We start from the raw sequence: 20,703 nt of genomic DNA on the forward strand, positions 1-20,703 counted from the left end.
AGAAAAGAACAACCTTAACTTCAGAAGCTCATAAGTACTGAAAGGATTAAGATTTTTTAATAAAAGTAATTTACAAATATGTTTAACTTTCTGGAGCCAGTTGATATATATATATATATATATATAAATAAAGTTTTTTTCCTGGATAACCCCTTTAAAGTAGTGGTGTCCAAACTGTAACCCTCCAGATGTTGCAAAACTGCAATTCCCAGCATGCCTGGACAGCCAACCGCTGTCTGTGCATGCTGGGAGTTGTAGTTTTGCAACATATTTAGGGACACAATTTGAAGATCGCTGCCTTAGATTGCTATTATTGCTTAGTACAATGCATATGCATAGCACTGATCAGTCATATTGGTAATCTACTTTTCTGGTCTGCTGGAAGGCAGACTAGAGCAAAAGATTGCCAGTGGCAGAGGCCATTTTGACTCATCAGACACCTGCTATTGCGACGATAATGCTGCCAATGCTGTGATAAGTATCGACTATGGCGTCTGAAGGGTTAATGGCAGATGTCAGTGCGATCACTGATGTCTGCCATTAACGGTGGGACCCAGGCAGTTGACATCAGCTGGGACCTGCCGTGCATAAAACAGAGGCAGCTCCTGTGCTGGCTTGATGTACAGGAGGTAATTGTACGTCCTTGTGCTTTAAGTGCATTACATTTACGGCCATTGGGGGCATTTTTCAATATAGAACTTGTTTTTTGTTCAATTTAGATTAAAAAAAGTTGTGGGCAAAGTGGCATCTGTGCTCCAAATTTATCAAATGGACGTTGATGAATGCCCGCTGAACAGCTCTGTTTAAATGTCGCAGAGCAGTGGCGGGCCATGCGACAATTGTGTTAAAAGTCGCACGGACCTTAATACAATTGTCACATGGAGACATATAGAGCAGGGTTGAGTAGCCGGGGGATTTCTTCTATATATGGTCCGTGCATAAAAATGAAATGCTCTAAATGAAATGTTGCAGGAAAAGTCGCATGTGACCAGCCTTCGACTTTTCTTGCAACAAATTAAGACAAAAAAAAAGCTGTCTGAATTGCTTGATAAATTCCTCTCATTGTCCTTAACCCCTTAAAGAAAACAAATGGTATGTTTTGATGCTCTGGGACAGGCATAGGCAACCTTTGGTACTGCAGATGTTTTGGACTACATCTCCCATGATGCTCTTACATCCAAAATGCTGACAAAGCATCATGGGAGATGTAGTCCAAAACATCTGCAGTGCCGAAGATTGCCTATGCCTGCTCTAGGACCCAGCATACCAGGACATACATTTACATCCTGTATATGACGTGGGTAACAAAGCGGTGCTCGCTTCATACACAGCAGGTCCCAGTTGCTATCAGCAGCCAGGGACCCACCAATTAAGGACAGCAATCATGGCATCTGTGGCAGATCAGCACTTGTGGCTGATCAGATCGCTTGTGGCACAATCACAAGATCTTATCTTCCAAGATGGTGGACCTGGGCCCCCTCACCTACCACCACTGCTCTCCTGGGATCTTATTTTATTGTCTGACTTCTAGCAGACCAGAGAAGTTGATCGCCAATAATACTGATCAGTGCTATGACTATGCATAGCACTAAACACTATTAGCAAGCTAATGAATATTGCTATAAATAGTCCCCTATGGGGAAAATTGCTATAAATAGTCCCCTATGGGGACATAAAAAGTTTTTTATAAATAGTATAGAAAAGTTTAAAAAAAAAAATTTGTGAAAAAGCGCTTCACCCAATAAAATTTAAATCACTGATTTTAGAATTTTACTCCAAAAAGCACAAAAAATGATTAATAAACATATTTGGTATCTGCGCATTTGTAAAGATCTAAACAATAAAAATATAGTGTTAATGATTCTGAACATTGAAAGCCGCAAATGTAAAAAATAAAAAAATAAAATGAAATAAGTCACATATACGGAAAAGTGACACAGATAAAAGCTGCAGATCATGACGCAAAAAAATTAGCGCTCATAAAGCCAAATAAATGGAAACATGAGAGCTAAAGGGGTCAGAATAGAGCGATTTAAAGCATACTAGCTTTTTTTAAAGTTAAACAATTATAGTAAAACATGTAAACATGGGTATCATTTTAATTGTAATAACCCACAGAATAAATAGGACATGTTATTTTTACAATGTGGGGCATTGCGGAAAAACAAAAGCCTCCAAAACCTGCAAAATTGTTGTTTTCTTTTTAATTTCCCCACAAAATAAAAAAAATTTTGTTGCGTCACACATTTTATGGTAAAATAAAAGGTGTGATTACAAAATAAATTTGGTCATGTAAAAACAAACGACCATATGGGTCTATAGATGAGGGAAAAAAATTAAAAAGTGATGGATTTTAGAAGGAAAAAACTAAACACAAACATGAAACAGGCTGTGTCCTTAAGGGGTTAAGATGGGAATTGAATAACTTATTTTCTGATGGCACATTTACTTTAATGTGTTTGTTATGTTCCTGAACAATCATTGCATTGGCCACCTGTCATTAGTGAATTCTACTTAAAGTCATGGCCGTAAATGTTGGCACCCCTGAAACTTTTCAAGAAAATTAAGCATTTCTCACAGAAAAGGATTGCAGTAACACATGTTTTGCTATACACATGTTTATTTCCTTTGTGTGTATTGGAACTAAACCAAAAAAGGGAGGAAAAAAAGATAATTGGACATAATGTCACATCAAACTCCAAAAATGGGCTGGACAAAATTATTGGCACCCTTAACTTAATATTTGGTTGCACACCCTTTGGAAAAAAATAACTGAAATCAGTTGCTTCCTTTAACCATCAATAAGCTTCTTACACCTCTCAGCCGTAATGTTGGACCACTCTTCCTTTGCAAACTGCTCCAGGTCTCTCTTATTGGAAGGGCGCCTTTTCCCAAAAGTAATATTAAGATCTCTCCACAGGTATTCAATGGGATTTAGATCTGGACTCATTACTGGCACCCTCAGAACTCTCCAGCGCTTTGTTGCCATCCATTTCTCGGTGCTTTTTGATGTATGTTTGGGGTCATTGTCCTGCTGGAAGACCCAAGATCTCGGACGCAAACCCAGCTTTCTGACACTGGGCTGTACAGTGCAACCCAAAATCCAGATTTCATGATGCCTTGCACACATTCAAGGCACCCATTGCCAGAGGCAGCAAAACAACCCCAAAACATCATTGAACCTCCACCATATGTCACTGTATTTACTGTGTTCTTTTCTTTGTAGGCCTCATTCCATTTTCGGTAAACAGTAGAATGATGTGCTTTACCAAAAAGCTCTATCTTGGTCCCATCTGTCCACTAGACGTTTTCCCAGAAGAATTTAGCTCACTCAAGTTCATTTTGGCTTTTATATGTCTCTGTGTCAGCAGTGGGGTCTTCCTGGGTCTCCTGCCATAGAGTTTCATTTCATTTAAATGTCGACGAATTGTTTACGCTGAAACTGATACTCCCTGAGCCTGCAGGACAGCTTGAATATCTTTGGAACTTGTTTGGGGTTGCTTATCCACCATCCAGACTATCCTGTGTTGACACCTTTCATCATTTTTTTCTCTTCCGTCTACGCCCAGGGAGATTAGCTACAGTACCATGGGTTGCAAATTTCTTGATGATGTTGCGCACTTTGGACAAAGGGAAATCTAGATCTCTGGAGATGGACTTGTTACCTTGAGATTATTGATATTTTTACACAATTTTGGTTCTCAAGTCCTCAGAAAGTTCTCTTCTCCTCCTTTCTGTGGTCCATGCTTAGTGTGGCACACACAGACACACAATGCCAAGACTAAGTAAACTTCACTCCTTTTTATTTGCTTTCAGGTGTGATTTTTATATTGCCCACATCTGTTACTTGCCCCCAGGCGAGGTTAAAGGAGCATCACAGGCTTGAAACAATCTTATTTTTCCACAATTTTGAAAGGGTGCCAATAATTTTGTCCAGCCCATTTTTGGAGTTTGGTATGACATTTTGACCAATTTGCTTTTTTTCCTCCCTTTTTGGTTTAGTTCCAATACACACAAAAGGAATAAACATGTGTATAGCAAAACACGTGTTACTGCAATCATTTTCTGTGAGAAATACTTCATTTTCTAGAAAAATGTCAGGGGTGCCAACATTTACAACCATGACTGTATATAAAGGGGGTAATCTTCGTGTACAACAATATTTAGGTAGGTTAAATGTGTCAAATAAAATTAACATGAAGGTCAGGACCCAAGGTTCAGAAGAACACTTCAACTACACTGCAAGTATTAAAGGGGTACTCCGCCCCTAGACATCCCCCTTCCTTTGGATAGGGGATAAGATGTCAGATTGCCGGGGTCCCGCTGCTGGGGACCCCCGGGATCTCGGCTGCGGCACCCCGCTATCATTACTGCACATAGCACACTCGCTCCGTGTGTAATGACGGGCAATACAGGGGCCGGAGCATCGTTATGTCACGGCTCCGCCCCCTTGTGATGTAACGGCCCGCCCACCTCAATACAAGTCTATGGGAGGGGGCGTGGTGGCCATCACTCCCGCTCCCATAGACTTGCATTAAGGGGGCGGGCTGTGACGTCATGAAGGGCGGAGCCGTGACATCACGATGCTCCGGCTCCTGTATCGCTGGTCATTACGCACGGAGCGAGTCTGCTCTGTGCTGTAATGATAGCGGGGTGCCGCAGTCGAGATCCCGGGGGTCCCCAGCAGCGGGACCCCGACAATCTGGCATCTTATCCCCTATCCTTTGGATAGGGGATAAGCTGTCTAGGGGTGGAGTACCCATTTAAGTCTTTCTGCTATTCCTTCTTGTATTTTGCAGCTACTTTGCTTGTTTTATGTTATTTTATTTTTTTCTCTTTGGAATTTTTAGCATATATCACTTTTTATATCACAGATTGTATGTTGTAAAGAATCAATCCAAAGACTTTCTTAGATTTCACTAGAGAGCAGTGTTTTTTGTATTGAGCCATTGTTGGCAGCAAGTTGTGTACCGGACTGTGTTAGAGTATGATTTATGTTCAGTTTAAAACCTAAATGCAGGGAGAGTGCAAAAATAAATAACCCTGTTACTGTTAAAATTACGTCATGTGGTAGGTACCTGTGTATATAACAAGAGTTCAGGTTCAAGAACATCTATGGTTGAAATGTTTTCCTCCTAATTTATGTACTATGGAGAAGACATGGTCACTGATATAGACTGGATATAATAAAGTCGCTATTACTTGGCATGCACTTTGGCACTTTCACCTGTCACCAGTCACATTAGCTAGTATAGTATTACTGGGATTTGCAACAAAATGCAACAAAGACAAACACAAATCTAATGAAATACTGAACATGAAGTACATAGAATTTACATCTGCAAATGACCAAATTGTAATATTGGCACCAGGGCTGTTATATAAATAACATACAGAACACTGGCAGTTAACACTAAGCTATTAGCTTGTATAATTAACACATGCACTTCAATCACTACAGTACAATAACTCTTTTATTTAGCCTTACTTTATACAATTTTTTTTTCCTTTAATTGGTTGCAGTGTATTTGACACATTGTATCTTAGGATTAGGTTTCAGGTCTTACATTTTACTGTAAGATTTGTTCTCTTAATTAATTAGACACTTTAAAATAAAGTTAGATACATTTTTAATGAGTTTCACAGTACAATATGCAGTCAATACAGTATAGTTAGCAGATACAACAGATGTGTATAAAATGGTCAAAATTAAGAAATAGCGGCCCTCATTTATTATTGCAAACCCGACATGTTTTATCGGGTTGTTCGCCAGATTCTGTCCCATTGCGCCAGATTCTGTCGCATTGCGCCGGAAATTATGTCAGATTTTGCGCCAGAATTTGCTAACCCTCCATTTTGCTAAGAAAACCCGAAAAAGGGCGTGGTTGCTGGGGAAATGGGTCGTGGTCTACAAAAGGGGGCGTGTTCCTGACATTTTCCCAAAAACCCAACATACTTACTAATTTTTCCACATAAAATGTGATGATTTGAGCTGAGGAAAACCAGACAGATCAGAGCATGTGTAAAAAAAGCAAAGTGTAGGGAAATTGGAAAATGTAGGGAAACCTTAGTAAATACCGTGGAGAATAAATTGTAGGGAATTAAAACCCACAAAGAAACCTACACTCCACTCTTAGTAAATAAGGGCCAGTGTGTTAAAAACTAAAAATAATCAATGTTGTCTTGGTTAAAAAAAAACCAAAAAAAACATGGCTGCTTCTTCGACAAACACCTGTCTAGAGATTGTATTTGGTTTTGCAGTTCAGCAATCTTCATTTCAATGGTGATGAGCTACAATGCCAGACAAAACCCATAGACAAGAGTAGCATTATTTGTGAAAGATGGCAGTCATGTTTTTGAAATGCTGGACACCCCTTAAAGAGGTTATCCACCATAAGGTGATTTTAGTACTTACCTGGCAGGCAGTAATGGACATGCTTAGGAAGGATCTGCACTTGTGTTGGGGCTAAATGGCTATGTTGTGAGATTACCATAATACTGTGGCTAGCTTTTTGTGAACTGGTATTTCCTGTTTCAGTTTTCTTTTTTTGGCTACAATTCCCATAATTCCATTTTCCTCCCTCCCACACATCATCACCCCACCCTTTGAAACAGAAATGAGCTGCATTCATTAAAAAGACCTGTGGTTTTCGATCAGGGTGCCTACAGTTGTTGCATTAGTTGCAGATTGATCTCTCTCCCACCAAGTGATTGCTCCACCCATTGAAGCAGACAGGCTCCCTGTCATCAGCTGACTGGTGAGTCAGGTCTCGTCCAAATTGCAACCTGGGAAAAATCTGAGACAACAGTAATTTTGTATGCTGGTAAAAATAAATATTGGGGTGAAAATCACAGAAGAATTGTGAGAAAACCATCACACACTAGTACAGACGCTATATTATGAACTACACTAACTTTACAGCTCCTGTAAAATAGTGAAATAAAAAGAAAATTCCGGGAATACCCCCTTCAATGATGAAAAAACTAATATTATAATGTATCAAATTTAATTTTCTTGTTTAAGCAACGAAGAAGCTATCAACAAGCTAATTTGTATTGACTTCTATACTAGAAGACAGTTTTAATCTTCTTTAATAAAATTGAATCAATGTAATTTCAACCAAGTTCTCATCATAAAATAAGGCAATACACATTTAATTATCTTAATAATGTAACTGTCAGAACCCATGGGATTAAATGGTTCTGACAGCTCTCTCTGTTTTGTTTTGTTTTGCTTTGGTTTGGGCTACACCCAGCTGTCTGGACTGATCAGCTGACCTTGATGTAAGCACCTGGTCTCAGCCTATGTAAGCTGGCAGTCTACTCCCAATCCTTGCCTGCTAAAGAGCTCTGTGTACTCCTAGCTAGCATTTATATTGTATCTGTAATATCTGGCATTTTGACCCTTTTGCTCTGCTCTCTGGCTTTTCTCCTGGCTTTGCAAATTGGCTTATCTGTAACCTCTTGATATCAACTTGGACTGTGGACAGCGACTTAATGTGTGTCTGTTTAGTTATTTTTCTGTTACTCTCAGTGATTCCTTTTTGTGTCCCGACCTGCGTCTGCATTGTAATTTATTATTTTGACTTGACTGCCCTCACTTCTTGTAAGTAGGGACCATCACCGTGGTTTCGGACTTGCTACCTAGGCGGGTACATAAGTAGGCAGGGATAGGGGGAGTGGGCGAGAATAGTGTGCACTCCTTCCCTGCCCAGGCGTGACATTTTAGCAGGCCACATACCTGCATTTTCCTTGTCTGCTTTGGTGGAGCACATGCAGGGCTTGACTCAGCTTGTCCATGATTTAACTGAAATACTTCAGCAATATGAGTCGTCTCAGTCAGTATTAGTCCAGACCTTGACTCAGAGGTTGCAAGATCAGGAGCAGTTAGTTCAGAGCTTGCTAGCCAGAATTCAGGAGCTGGAGTCTGCCCGAACTCAGGTGTCATCCGTTTCTGCTCCAGCTCATGTGGAGCCACAAATTAGTCTCCTGGCCAATTTTCTGGTAACCGCAAAATGTTGAAAACCTTTTGTGGGAGCTGCAAATTTAACTTCAGGTTAAGTCCTTACACATCTGGTACTGAGGCCCAAAGAGTGGGTATTATTATGTCTCTTTTGGAAGGGGTCCCCAGGAATGGGTATTTTTCCTTTGTCCCGATGATCCGTAGTTGTCCTCAGTGGACACTTTATTTGCGGGATTGGGTCTCTTGTATGCTTAACTGGACCGTGCTCTGAGAGTCAACAGCGTACATTAAAGCAAGGTCGCAGACAAGTAGAGGAGTGCTGTGCGGATTTTAGAAAGTGGTGTGTGGCCTCCAACTGGAATACTCCAGCCTTGTTTTGTCAGTTCATACTAGGGTTATCTGACACCTTAAAGGACATGCTTGTAACTTATCCCTCTCTTGACACTCTTGACCAAGCCATGACTTTAGCTGTGCATTTGGATAGACATTTGTATGAACACAAACGGTAGTGTTCTTCATCCTTTTTCCCTCCTGTCCTGCTTGATTCCTCTACTATCTCTAAATCTGTGCCAGAAGATGAACATATGTGGATATGGTCCATTCATACCCCGGAAGAAGGCAAGAGATTTTGTCAAGTCTATGGCCTGTGTTTTTACAGTGGAGAGGACACTCATTTCATCGGATACTGCATCAAGCGTCCGCGTTCATGTGGTAATCGGGGAGGCCATTTGGATGCACACGTATGTCATGTCCCTCAGAGAACTATGCCTGGCAAAGTTATTCTGGGGGGCATTGTTTCATCTTCAGTGCAAACTGATGTTATACCTGAGACTGTCTTAGAACCAGTTTTGCAGCAGCCTCTGACTAAATATGTGCATTGTGATATCTTAAGTAATAAATGTTTGGAGAATAATCATGCGGATTTGGAGTCTGAAAAAAAGTAAAGATGATTGTGAGGACACCAATGAGTGGTGTGGCATTGAGGATGAGGATACTGATGTAGAAATTGATGATTCATCCGTACCTCTTTACTCTCAGATTGTGAAGGGTTTGGTGGCCCCTCCAAAAAGAACCCATGGCGTTAAACGGTTCTGACAGTTCTCTCTGTTTTGCTTTGGTTTGGGCTATGCCCAGTTGTCTGGACTGGTCAGCTGACCTTGATGTGAGCATCTGGTCTCGGCCTCTATAAGCTGGCAGTCTACTTCCAATCCTTACCTGCTAAAGAGCTCTGTGTACTCCTAGCTAGCATTTATATTGTATCTATAATATCTGGCATTTTGACCCTTTGGCTTCGCTCTCTGACTATTTTCCTGGCTTTGCGAATTGGCTTATCTGTAACCTTTTGGTATCGATTCGGACTGTGGACAGCAACTTATTGGGTGTATGTTTAGTTATTTTTCTGTTAGTCTGAGTGATTCCTTTCTGTGTACTGTATTATAGTTTATTATTTTGACTGGACTGCCCTCACTTATTGTAAGTAGAAACCATCACCGTGGTTACAGACCCACTACCTAGGGCGGGTACATAAGTAGGCAGGGATAGGGGGAGTGGGCGAGAATAATGTGCACTCCTACCCTGCCCAGACGTGACAGTAACATTTGTCATATTTGCTTGATAGGATTTTTATTAGAGCTCTTGGATTTTTCAAAACATATTTATATTTTTTACCAAATATGACATATCACACAAATGGGTACGAGAGGATCCTTGAAGTGTGTAGATCATTGTATGTGTAATGGAGACATTAACAGTTAAACACCAGGGATATACATTTTAAAGGTAAGAATAAAACAATCAGTCAGGCAGAGATTAAAGGGGTACTCTGTTTAAAAAATCTTATCCTCTATCCAAAGGGGTTCCTGCCGCTGGGACCCCCTGTAAACTCTGGCCCGGCAGCAATCGGAACACGGAAGCTTGGAGCGTCTTTGTTCATGATGTATGCTGCACCCCCTCCATTCATGTCTATGGGAGGGGGTGTGATGGCTAGTACATAGCTGTCACATCTCCACCCAGAGACATGAATGGAGAGGGCGTGGCAGCCGTAGTCGCCAGCCATCAGACACGGAGCGGATGACTGGGGTGCCGAGCCGGAGATTGCGGGGTCCTGACGCTGGATAGGGGATAAGATGTTTTTCAGTGGAGTACCCCTTTAAAGGAGTAGTCCAGCGAAAAATGACCCATCCCACATTTCTGCTGTTGGATCCCCCACAATCTCCTGCCCAGCATCTTGGCTCTCTGAGAGGAGCACGTGCTACAAACTGCACATGCTGCATTCATTTCTATGGGAGTGCTGGAGATGTCTGAGTACAGCACTTAGGTCTCTCCATCGCTCCCATTAAAATAAAGGAAGCACATGCCATCTGTAGCACACGCTGCTCTCAGAGAGCCGGGGTGCCGGGCAGGAGATCTGGGGGGGTCTCAGTGTTCAGACTACTACTTTAAGACAATTCCAGTGAGGGATGGAATGATAAACAAGTAGTCTAAAAGTCTGTTTGTTCACTGTTTGATAATGCACTTCACAAATCTGACAAGATAGAGATTGCAGTCAGTGCAGGGTGGGGTGGCAGGATATAGAAGTAAAGAGCAGGGTAGAGTAAGGACATGCAGACTGGATTGTGGTAGACCGCTGGAGCATGGAAGGAAAAGGGAGGGAAGGGTGAATTCATGCAGCTTGGATTGTTTTGGGATGCTTAGGTGTGGATGAAAAAGGTATTGAAGAAAAATGAGTACATGCAGAATGGTTTGTGTTTGGATGCTGGGTGTAGAAGAAAACAAAAGGATGAGCACATGCAGACTGGTTTGTGGTTCTGGGAGTTAAGAAAAAGGAAGAGAAAGGTGAGTATGGCAGCCTGTATTGTGGTGAGGTAGTTGGGTGGAAAAGTAAAAGGTGTAGACTGTGCCCATTGTAAAAAATAGAGATGGTTGCTAAGGGAAAGCCATAAAAAAAATCTGTAAATCAAAGGAGGTTTCCTTTCAAAACATTATTAAAAACATACAATTAAACAAAAATACCCAGGGTATGCTTTATAGAAAATGTTGTTTCTATTTTTTCAAAAAATTGCTTTGATTTAGTGTTTTTTGAGTTTTGTTAAAAAATTGTCTTTGACCTAAAATTAAACATATTTTTAAAATTTAAATTGATAATGTAATTATTGGCATTCCCTGGGGAATAGACTGGGCTTTGCAGTGAACAACACACACTTTCATTTTGCTAACTTATGTGTGAAAGTCTCTAGATACTGGCAAAGGTCACAACTAAATGTATTATCCCTTGTTCACCATTTTAATAGGCAATGTTTTCTGGTGTAATAGAAAAAAATGTTTAAGACATCGAAACAAAGCGTGTCCTTTCAACAACTGTGTAAAACAATCTTTTTGACCGGTTAGTTACTGGCCAGTTTTTATTTATGCTAATATATTACAGCACAATTCCCTTACTGCTCTCTTCAGCATCTGTTTGCAATCTGAATGGGAACTTGCATCATTTGTTAGGAATGTTGGCAGAACAGACTATTTTAATTGTGCCTTTGTTTTTCTTAAAATGTTTAGTGCAATTTTGAAACATTATAAATCAAAGTCCTGATATTAATTAATGAGACCGCTCCGTGACGGTTACTTCCTCACCACAGGTGTCTTGTGTAGAATGGTTTTACACCGAAAAGGTCTACTGGTGTATGTAGCTGTTTGGGATTTCCACAGTTTGAAATAGTTTTTCATTGTCAAAACAGATGTTTAAACCACCTTATGTTATCATTATTTATCAGGGATCTCCACTTGCATATTAATATTTTGCCACTAACTTGTTTTTTTACTACACTGACATATTTACTCTAATAGGTGACTAGACTCATAAAGAAATCTCTGTATAGCAATGAAAGTATTATAACCCAAGTATGACTTGGGTTAAAGGAGTATTCCAGGAAAAAACTTTTTTTTATATATCAACTGGCTCAAGAAAGTTAAACAGATTTGTAAATTACTTCTATTAAAAAATCCTAATGCTTTCAGTACTTATGAGCTTCTGAAGTTAAGGTTGTTCTTTTCTGTCTAAGTCCTCTCTGATGACATCTGTCTCGGGAAACGCTCAGTTTAGAAGCAAATCCCCACAGCAAACCTCTTCTAAACTGGGCATTTCCCAAGACAGGTGTCATCAGAGAGCACTTAGACAGAAAAGAACAACCTTAACTTCAGCAGCTCATAAATACTGAAAGGATTAAGATTTTTTAATAGAAGTAATTTACAAATCTGTTTAACTTTCTGGAGCCAGTTGATATATATATATATATATATATATATATATATATATATATATATATATATATATATAAAAGTTTTTTCCTGGAATACCCCTTTAACTTTGCATGGCCATTGTGCTCTGACCCATTTAGTGTCCATTTGGCCCTTTTTTTGCACCAAGCGGATTCTGAAGGGGTCGAAGTACAATTGACACTGCCAGGTCATTTCATGTATCCAGTATTTCACAGAAAAAAAATAAGACATGCATTATTTTTTTTCTCCGCTAAACTCCTGTGCTCCAATTGACGTTACAGAATCACATTACATAAAACGTAACTATTCTACATTGTAATTAAAAGAATATGGGGGAGATTTATCAAAGTTGTCGATTTCCCGTAAATCCTGTAAAACAAAAGTCGCAGAAAAGTCACACATATTTAGACTGCGACTTTCTGTGCGACAGATTTAGACAGGAAAAAAACAGTCTAAATCCTTTAATAAATCTCCCCCTATAACTCTCAGAAAGATAAGATCAGAATAATGATACACTAAAATCACTGTAGGGGGAATTTATCAAAGGATTTATGTGTTTTTTTTTCACGTAACTTTAGCACAATACTTTGGCGCTGTGTCTTTTTGCGCCAAAGTTTGGCGCATCTTCTCCACTGTCATTTTTACAACTTTCTCAAAATCACAAGGTCCTGTGTGTGATTTTAACTTTAGTCAGTAATTAATCATTTGCTCCAATCGATCTTTGGCGCAATTTTGGCGCACATCCCGTTTTTTTTTTTCTGCTCAAATCCCCGCCAAGAAATTTTGCACATGGAAAACACACTTAGCAATGTCAGAAAATGTAAAGGCGTCAAAATACATACATTTTTTTTTTGTGAAAGCAGCGACGCCTCCAGGGCTGCTCAACACTATCCTGCGACATAGTTGTCTCTGAGGAACCTTCCCACTCCGTTGAGCCAGCATTGGACATGGCCACACAGGTTCAGGAAAGGTAAGCACTAAAGCAGTGATCTCCAACCTGTGGACCTCCAGATGTTTCAAAATTACAACTCCCAGCATGCCCGAAATTGTAGTTTTGCAACATCTGGAGGTCCGCAGGTTGAAGACCACTGCACTAAAGTAACAAAAAAAAAAAAAAAAAAATACCCAAGTTGAAAATAAAATCCATTTAACATGGTGGCTATAAACCCTACAAAAGAAAATAACTCATGTCGCTTGCTGATATACTGCAGGAGGGACTCCGAAATGGCTGCTCTACAGGGTAAAATACGCTGTCCTCTGTGGCGGTAAGTTCTGTGTACAAGGCGCTGTGAACAGCTGATTTCAACATTTGAGCCAAAATTACTAACAACTTGCACCAAAGGATAAATTTGGTGCATGTCCAAAAAAAAAGGGTAAAAAGAAACTGTAAACAGGAAAAATTGATAAATACCCCCCTGTTTCCTTTAGGAGTGGATAAAAGTTTACTTCTAAACACAGAAGGTTGCTTAATTCAAAGAAAAAGGGGGATAACCAAACTTTGTTAGGGCCATTTATATGCAGCGTATTTTACGCTGTGCAAAATTTACGGCAGCAGCGGGAAATACGCTGCGTATTCCTCGCTCACTATACACACAGTGCTTTCCGGCGGCAGCCCAATGTGTATAGTGAGTTTTGGAGGCGGAGCCGCGCGTCACAGTCACGCCGGCACACTGCCCCGCCTCTAAAACTCACTACACACATAGGGCTGCCGCCGGAAAGCCCTGTGTGTATAGAGAGCAAGGAATACGCAGCGTATTTCCCGCTGCTGCCATAAATTTTGCACAGGGTCAAATACGCTGCGTATACGCCCTGTAGGAACGCACCCTAAAGCCGTATTTCCCTGAGCTGAGCTGGAGTTCTTCTCTTTCCTTGTGACATTTATCATTGTTAGCTTTGGTAAGCAAGCTCTACAGTCATTTTTTTTTTTTGCGCTTTGGTTTTGCTTATGTGCTACATACAGTATTTATCATACTACCACAGGGGGGTTGATAAATGTATAGCACATAAGCAAAACACAAAAGTAAACTTTTTATATTTGCTTACATACGGGAGTTTTGTACCCCAGGTCAGACCTGCTGTTTGCAACTTTTTGCTCATCCACAAAAGTTGCACAAAAAAGTGTTTAGTTGCACGTGCAAGGATTAAATGTCTCCCAAAGTCACCATAGCTACCTGAGCCATGCTAGTGCCTCTTACTATGAGTATAGGAGCCATATCAATACCAAAGTATATAAAGGGACACTATGCACTATAGCACAACCAGACCCAATAAGGGCCACTCACATGTCCTGCTTGCCAAGAAGACATTAAAAAGATGACTAACAACCAAAAATATCCTGTATAAATATCAAGACTTATCTGTGGCTGCACCCAAATGAAATAATACAAGAATTGGTGGCCTGTCATGTGTACCCTGGGCAGCTTGTCAAGTTATGTGTTTATACTTCGTCATAAGGAAAATGAAAAAAAAATACCGTACTATAAGTCAGTGAATGAAGTTTGAAGACATATTTGTCTAACTTTCATATGACAGGGCAAAGCAGATTACTGTAAAAGTGCTTAATTTGTGACTGATCATGGAGAGATAAACATAACTCCTGGTGATATACTGCATAACGTGAGTTTTTTTTCTCATAAAACATTTCTATATGTTGCTCAACCATATATCACAGACCAAAATATTTCAAAAACTTAGCTATTTCTATTTATTTATTTTTTTTTGCAATCTTGTTATAGATTAAACTAGAACTTTTACAAAAAATAGGATGCAGCACACCACAAGTTGCAATCAGGAGTATAGGTTTATTCCATAACGTGCAGAGGATGTTTCACCAGCCTCACGCTGGCTTTCTCAAGAGTGAGGCTGGTGAAACGTTGTCCTCTGCACGTTATGGAATAAACCTATACTCCTGATTGCAACTTGTGGTGTGCTGCATCCTATTTTTTGTATCTGGATTAAGGAACCGGTGGACCCAGGCTCCAACTATGCGAGCACCCCGAATCTATTTATATTTTCTATTGCTTGATGTGCTGCTTCTATTTGGATTTTTTTAAAACTAGAACATAGCTATTTTCATAATACAGGTGTTAACTGTTTTAAAATATCTGAACTATTTCTCCAGATGTCAGGTATTGAATTTTTTTCTTGGTACTCGGCTGCCAGGTTCCATCAAGCTGATTTTAGTAGAACACATAAGCCTCTGCATTATACTGGCTTTCCTCTTTGGGGGATGGCAGATGGCAGAATATAGGAGCCCTGCTCTTCTCCTCAAAGCCAATCTTTACAAAGCTTAGTCTTTAGAAAGCTAAGTAAATTAACTTAATGATACTTAGAAAATTGGTTCATAATAATGTTAATGTTCCCAGGACTATAGAGAGTTTTTTTATTGTTTATATGCAAGCGTAGAAGCTTTTGCTACAGTTTTGTAATATTCTATAAAATTCTATATAAAAGCCACAATTACTGAAAAAAATGGGTTAATTACTCATGTACATGTCCTTTCAGTTGGTAAAAGGACTCTTCAATGAGGAGAATACATGCATAATATGGTATCAAAAGAAATATAACACAAGTTATTGTCTGGTATAAAAAAACTATTTAATGCAAGCTTCTGATGGCACACTTAAAGGGGTACTCCGCCCCTAGACACCTTATCCAAAGGCCTCCCTCGTGACATCACTGCACGCCCCCTCAGTGCAAGTCTATGGAAGGGGGCATGGGCCCCTCCCATAGACTTGCATTAAGAGGGAGGGTCACAAAAAAGGTTACAAGGGGGCATAGCCATGACATCATGAGGCTCCAGCGCTGCATCACTAGTAATATGGCACAGAGCGAAGTTCACTCTGTGCACTGGATGACTGGGGTGCTGCAGCATAGATTGCGGGGGGGGGGGGGGGCCACCCAGCGGCGGGACCTCCACGATCAGACATCTTATTCCCTATTCATATTCCTTTGGATAGGGGACAGGACTTCTAGGGGTGGAGTACCCCTTTAAGATTTGGAGAATACAGTGGAATTCACACAAACTATACACTGGTTTATAGACCAAAAAAAAAAAGACCCCCCAATTTTTTTTTTTTTTAATGTTGTTAGATGGAAAAACAGCTGATGATTCCCATTCAGTAAATTTTTACAGCCATAAAATGTAATGCAGGGTGGTTTTTACGTCATTTATGGCTCAAAAGAAAATCTGCTTTTTCATAGTTTTTTTTGACTGTTTTCGTCCTAAAAACATTTTGTACTTTCTGTCTTGTAGCGATCTCCATCAAGCTTCTCTGGACAGGCCCATAGACACTGGGGTTGCAAGACAGAGATTGCTGTGAGCTGGGGAGTAGTATTATGCTTCTTCCTCAACTCCTTAAAGGAGAACTCCGAAAAAAAATCTTGTCGCCCATACTGCCGGCAGTAAAAAAATAAAGATGTACATACCTTCCTCCGCTCCCCCAGGGCCTCCGGTAACCGAATCCGCCCTCCGCCGTGGTGGGAGAGTCTTACTGCGCTCAGCCAATCACCGGCCGCAGGGAAGTTCCGACTCGGCCGGCGATAGGTTGAGCGGCAGTGTGACGTTTTCGGCCCCGGCAGCAGGTACCGGTGTAGTGAAGGATTTTGTGTCCTGAAGCGTTTTCACACTGCCGCTCAGCCTATCGCCGGCCGAGTCTGACTTCGCTGCGGCTGGTGATTGGCTGAGCGCAGTATGATTCCTCCGACCACCGGCAACCAGGATCACGGCGGAGACCGTAGCCGGTTACCAGAGGCCCGGGGGAGAGGAGGAAGGTATGTACATCTTTATTTTTTTACTGCCGGCAGTATGGGCGACAATATTTATGTTTCGGAGTTCTCCTTTAACCCCTTAATGACGCAGGACGTATATTTACGTCCTGCGCCGGCTCCCGCGATATGAAGCGGGATCACGCCGCGATCCTGCATCATATCGCTTCGGTCCCGGCGCTCATCAACAGCCGGGACCGCAGCTAATACCACACATCGCCGATCGCGGCGATGTGCGGTATTAACCCTTTAGAAGCGGCGGTCAAAGCTGACCGCCGCTTCTAAAGTGAAACTGAAAGTATCCCGGCTGCTCAGTCGGGCTGTTCGGGACCGCCGCGGTGAAATCGCGGCGTCCCGAACAGCTGATCGGACACCGGGAGGGCCCTTACCTGCCTCCTCGGTGTCCGATCGACGAATGACTGCTCCGTGCCTGAGATCCAGGCAGGAGCAGTCAAGCGCCGATAATGCTGATCACAGGCGTGTTAATACACGCCAGTGATCAGCATAGGAGATCAGTGTGTGCAGTGTTATAGGTCCCTATGGGAGCTATAACACTGCAAAAAAAATGTAAAAAAAAGTGTTAATAAAGGTCATTTAACCCCTTCCCTAATAAAAGTTTGAATCACCCCCCTTTTCCCATAAAAAAAATAAAACAGTGTAAAAAAAATAAAAATAAACATGTAGTATCGCCGCGTGCGTAAATGTCCGAACTATAAAAATATATCATTAATTAAACCGCACGGTCAATGGCGTACGCGCAAAAAAATTCCAAAGTCCAAAAAAGCGTATTTTGGTCACTTTTTATACCATTAAAAAAATGAATAAAAAGTGATCAAAAAGTCCGATCAAAACAAAAATTATATCGATAAAAACTTCAGATCACGGCGCAAAAAATGAGTCCTCATACTGCCCTGTACGTGGAAAAATAAAAAAGTTATAGGGGTCAGAAGATGACATTTTTAAACATATACATTTTCCTGCATGTAGTGATGATTTTTTCCAGAAGTGCGACAAAACCAAACCTATATAAGTAGGGTATCATTTTAACCGTATGGACCTACAGAATAATGATAAGGTGTAATTTTTACCAAAATATGCACTGCGTAGAAACGGAAGCCCCCAAAAGTTACAAAATGGCATTTTTTTTCGATTTTGTCGCACAATGATTTTTTTTTCCGTTTCGCCGTGCATTTTTGGGTAAAATGACTAATGTCACTGCAAAGTAGAATTGGCGACGCAAAAAATAAGCCATGATATGGATTTTTAGGTGAAAAATTGAAAGGGTTATGATTTTTAAAAGGTAAGGAGGAAAAAACGAAAGTGCAAAAACTGAAAAACCCTGAGTCCTTAAGGGGTTAAGTGTCCATTTTCCTGATTGGTGGGAGTCTTAGCACTAAGTCCCCAACTGATCAATTATTTTGACATTGCTCTGTTAGGCTGGGTTCACTTATGTCAGGCATCCGTCATAGGTTAATTCAGCCTAGAACTCAATGCAACTGATGCCACAACTGATGACAAGTTGTCATCAGTTGTAAGGTATCCGGCATCCATTGTTTCTGGAAGGCGGACAGGGGAACACAGCAAGCTGCGTTCCCCTGTCCGGTGCTGTCCGGCTTGTCCAACCATCCGGTGTCACTATTGAGATGCTGGATGACTGTGAACTGTCCAATTTAAATGAATGGGATCAGTTCCAGCACCAGTTCCCCTCAGTGCACGATGGAGGGAAACTATGCCGGATGCCTGATATATATGATCCCAGCCTAACATGTCAAAAGTTTTTTTTTTTAAATAGACAGGTACACTGAGTTACTTTCTTATTTAGTACATATTGTATACCTCCCTACACCTTTTTTGGGATTACAGACTCTACACATGTCAATCAGAAAAAAAAAAAAAAAACTTGTTTGGCAAACAGGGGTTGTAGAAAATTTTAATTAAGTTTTGTGTGACTATATTTTTTATATTGCTACCTTGTCTACACATGGTGGGAGTCATATTCAAAACTCTTCACGTCAAAAAATTTGTGTGGAAAAAGTTTCCATCAGATATTCAAAGTGTTTTGATCCAAGGATTACACTAGTCACACCAGTTCTACAAAAGTGGGCGTGGTTATGTACATTTCTTGTTTTACATGATATTTTCAACTGGACGAGAATTTTCCATGATTCAAAATATGTAAGAGTTTATTTTCCTGAACTTTTGCGACAAAAAAAAGAAATGTTGGTGCTCAAATCGGCACATGAGACCTTTGAAAATGTGAGGAGAAAAAAAAAGGTTTGGTTAATATCGCTGAAACAGAAATTACAGTAGTTTTTGAATATCTCCCTCAATGTGAAGTACCTTAGATATGTGATCACTAATGATGGGGTCATTGCATAACACAGTACAGTTTTTTTTTTTTTTAAATATGTCCTTCACTTAATGAAAATCTACCTTATATTTGGTGATAAATGAAATTACAAATGTATTATTATCTCTCCTAATTCCTATTTATTTTACTTGCAACTCGAGTTGACCTCTATCCCGTAGCTTTCCAGAAATACATATCTTCCAATAATCTTTCTTTTCATTTTGGTGGACTTCCTGCTAAATACAATTTGGCGTTATGCATCCAGAAGCTCACTGGGTATATTTCTTAACTACGGTCCATAATGACAAATGGAGTAATAAATATATCTAGCGTCAAGGGCCTCAGTATCTTTATGCAGTGATCCCTCAACATACGATGGTAATTTGTTCCAAATGAACCATCATTACTTGAATCCATCGTATGTTGAGGGATCCGTGCAATAGTAATGTAGAAAGTTAAACTCACATGTCCCCGCCGCTCCGGACTGTCACCGCTGCCCTGGATCGTTACTGTCATCAGGTCCCCGGGGTTGTTCTCGCTGCTCTGGACTGTCACCGTTGGCCAGGATCGTCACTCTCCATCGCCGATGTGAGGATGACGAAGGAGAGTGGCGGCCTTGCAGCAGAGCCCAAAGAGGACAGTCCGGAACGCCAGGGACAGGTGAGTGACAATCACCAGACCAAACAGGGCACATTAAATGGCCATCCAGCAGCAGCTAAAGCAATCTGCGCTGCCAGATAGCCATTTATGTGATGGACCCAACATACAAAATCGTTGTATGTTGATGCTGCCTTCACCATGCAATGGCCTCTGAGAGGCCATCGTATGTTGAAATTATGGTATGTCGGGCCATCGTAGGTCAGGGGATCACTGTACAATGATCCCTCAACAGAGGATGGTAATTTGTTCCAAATGAACCATCGTTACTTGAATCCATCGTATGTTGAGGGATCCGTGCAATAGTAGTATAGAAAGTTATACTCACGTGTCCCCGCCGCTCCGGACTGTCACTGCAGGCCAGGATCGTCGCTCTCCATCGCAGTCATCACGTTGCTTCCAACGCAGCTCCTATTGGATGACGGGACGGCGTGCGCAGCAACATGATGACGACGAAGGAGAGCGACGGCCATGCAGCCGAGCCAAAAGTCAGGGACAGGTGAGTGACACTTACCAGACCACACAGGGCACATTAAACGGCTATCTGGCAGCAGCTGAAGCAGTCTGCCCTGCCAGATAGCCGTTTATGCGATGGCCCTGACATACAAAAGCATCGTATGTTGATTTTGCCTTCAACATGCGATGGCCTCTGAGAGGCCATCGTATGTTGAAATTGTCGTATTTCAGGGCCATTGTA

At 41.0% G+C, this 20,703-nt stretch overlaps 1 protein-coding gene across 1 annotated transcript in view; it reads left to right on the forward strand.

The window, feature by feature from the left end:
• RBMS3 (RNA binding motif single stranded interacting protein 3) overlaps positions 1-20,703 on the forward strand; it is a 763,640-nt gene that overhangs the window by 152,149 nt on the left and 590,788 nt on the right. The gene's annotated exons all lie outside the window — the stretch shown is intronic.

Source organism: Hyla sarda, chromosome 5 (genome assembly GCF_029499605.1).
Source record: "Hyla sarda isolate aHylSar1 chromosome 5, aHylSar1.hap1, whole genome shotgun sequence".
Lineage (NCBI taxonomy): Eukaryota > Metazoa > Chordata > Amphibia > Anura > Hylidae > Hyla > Hyla sarda.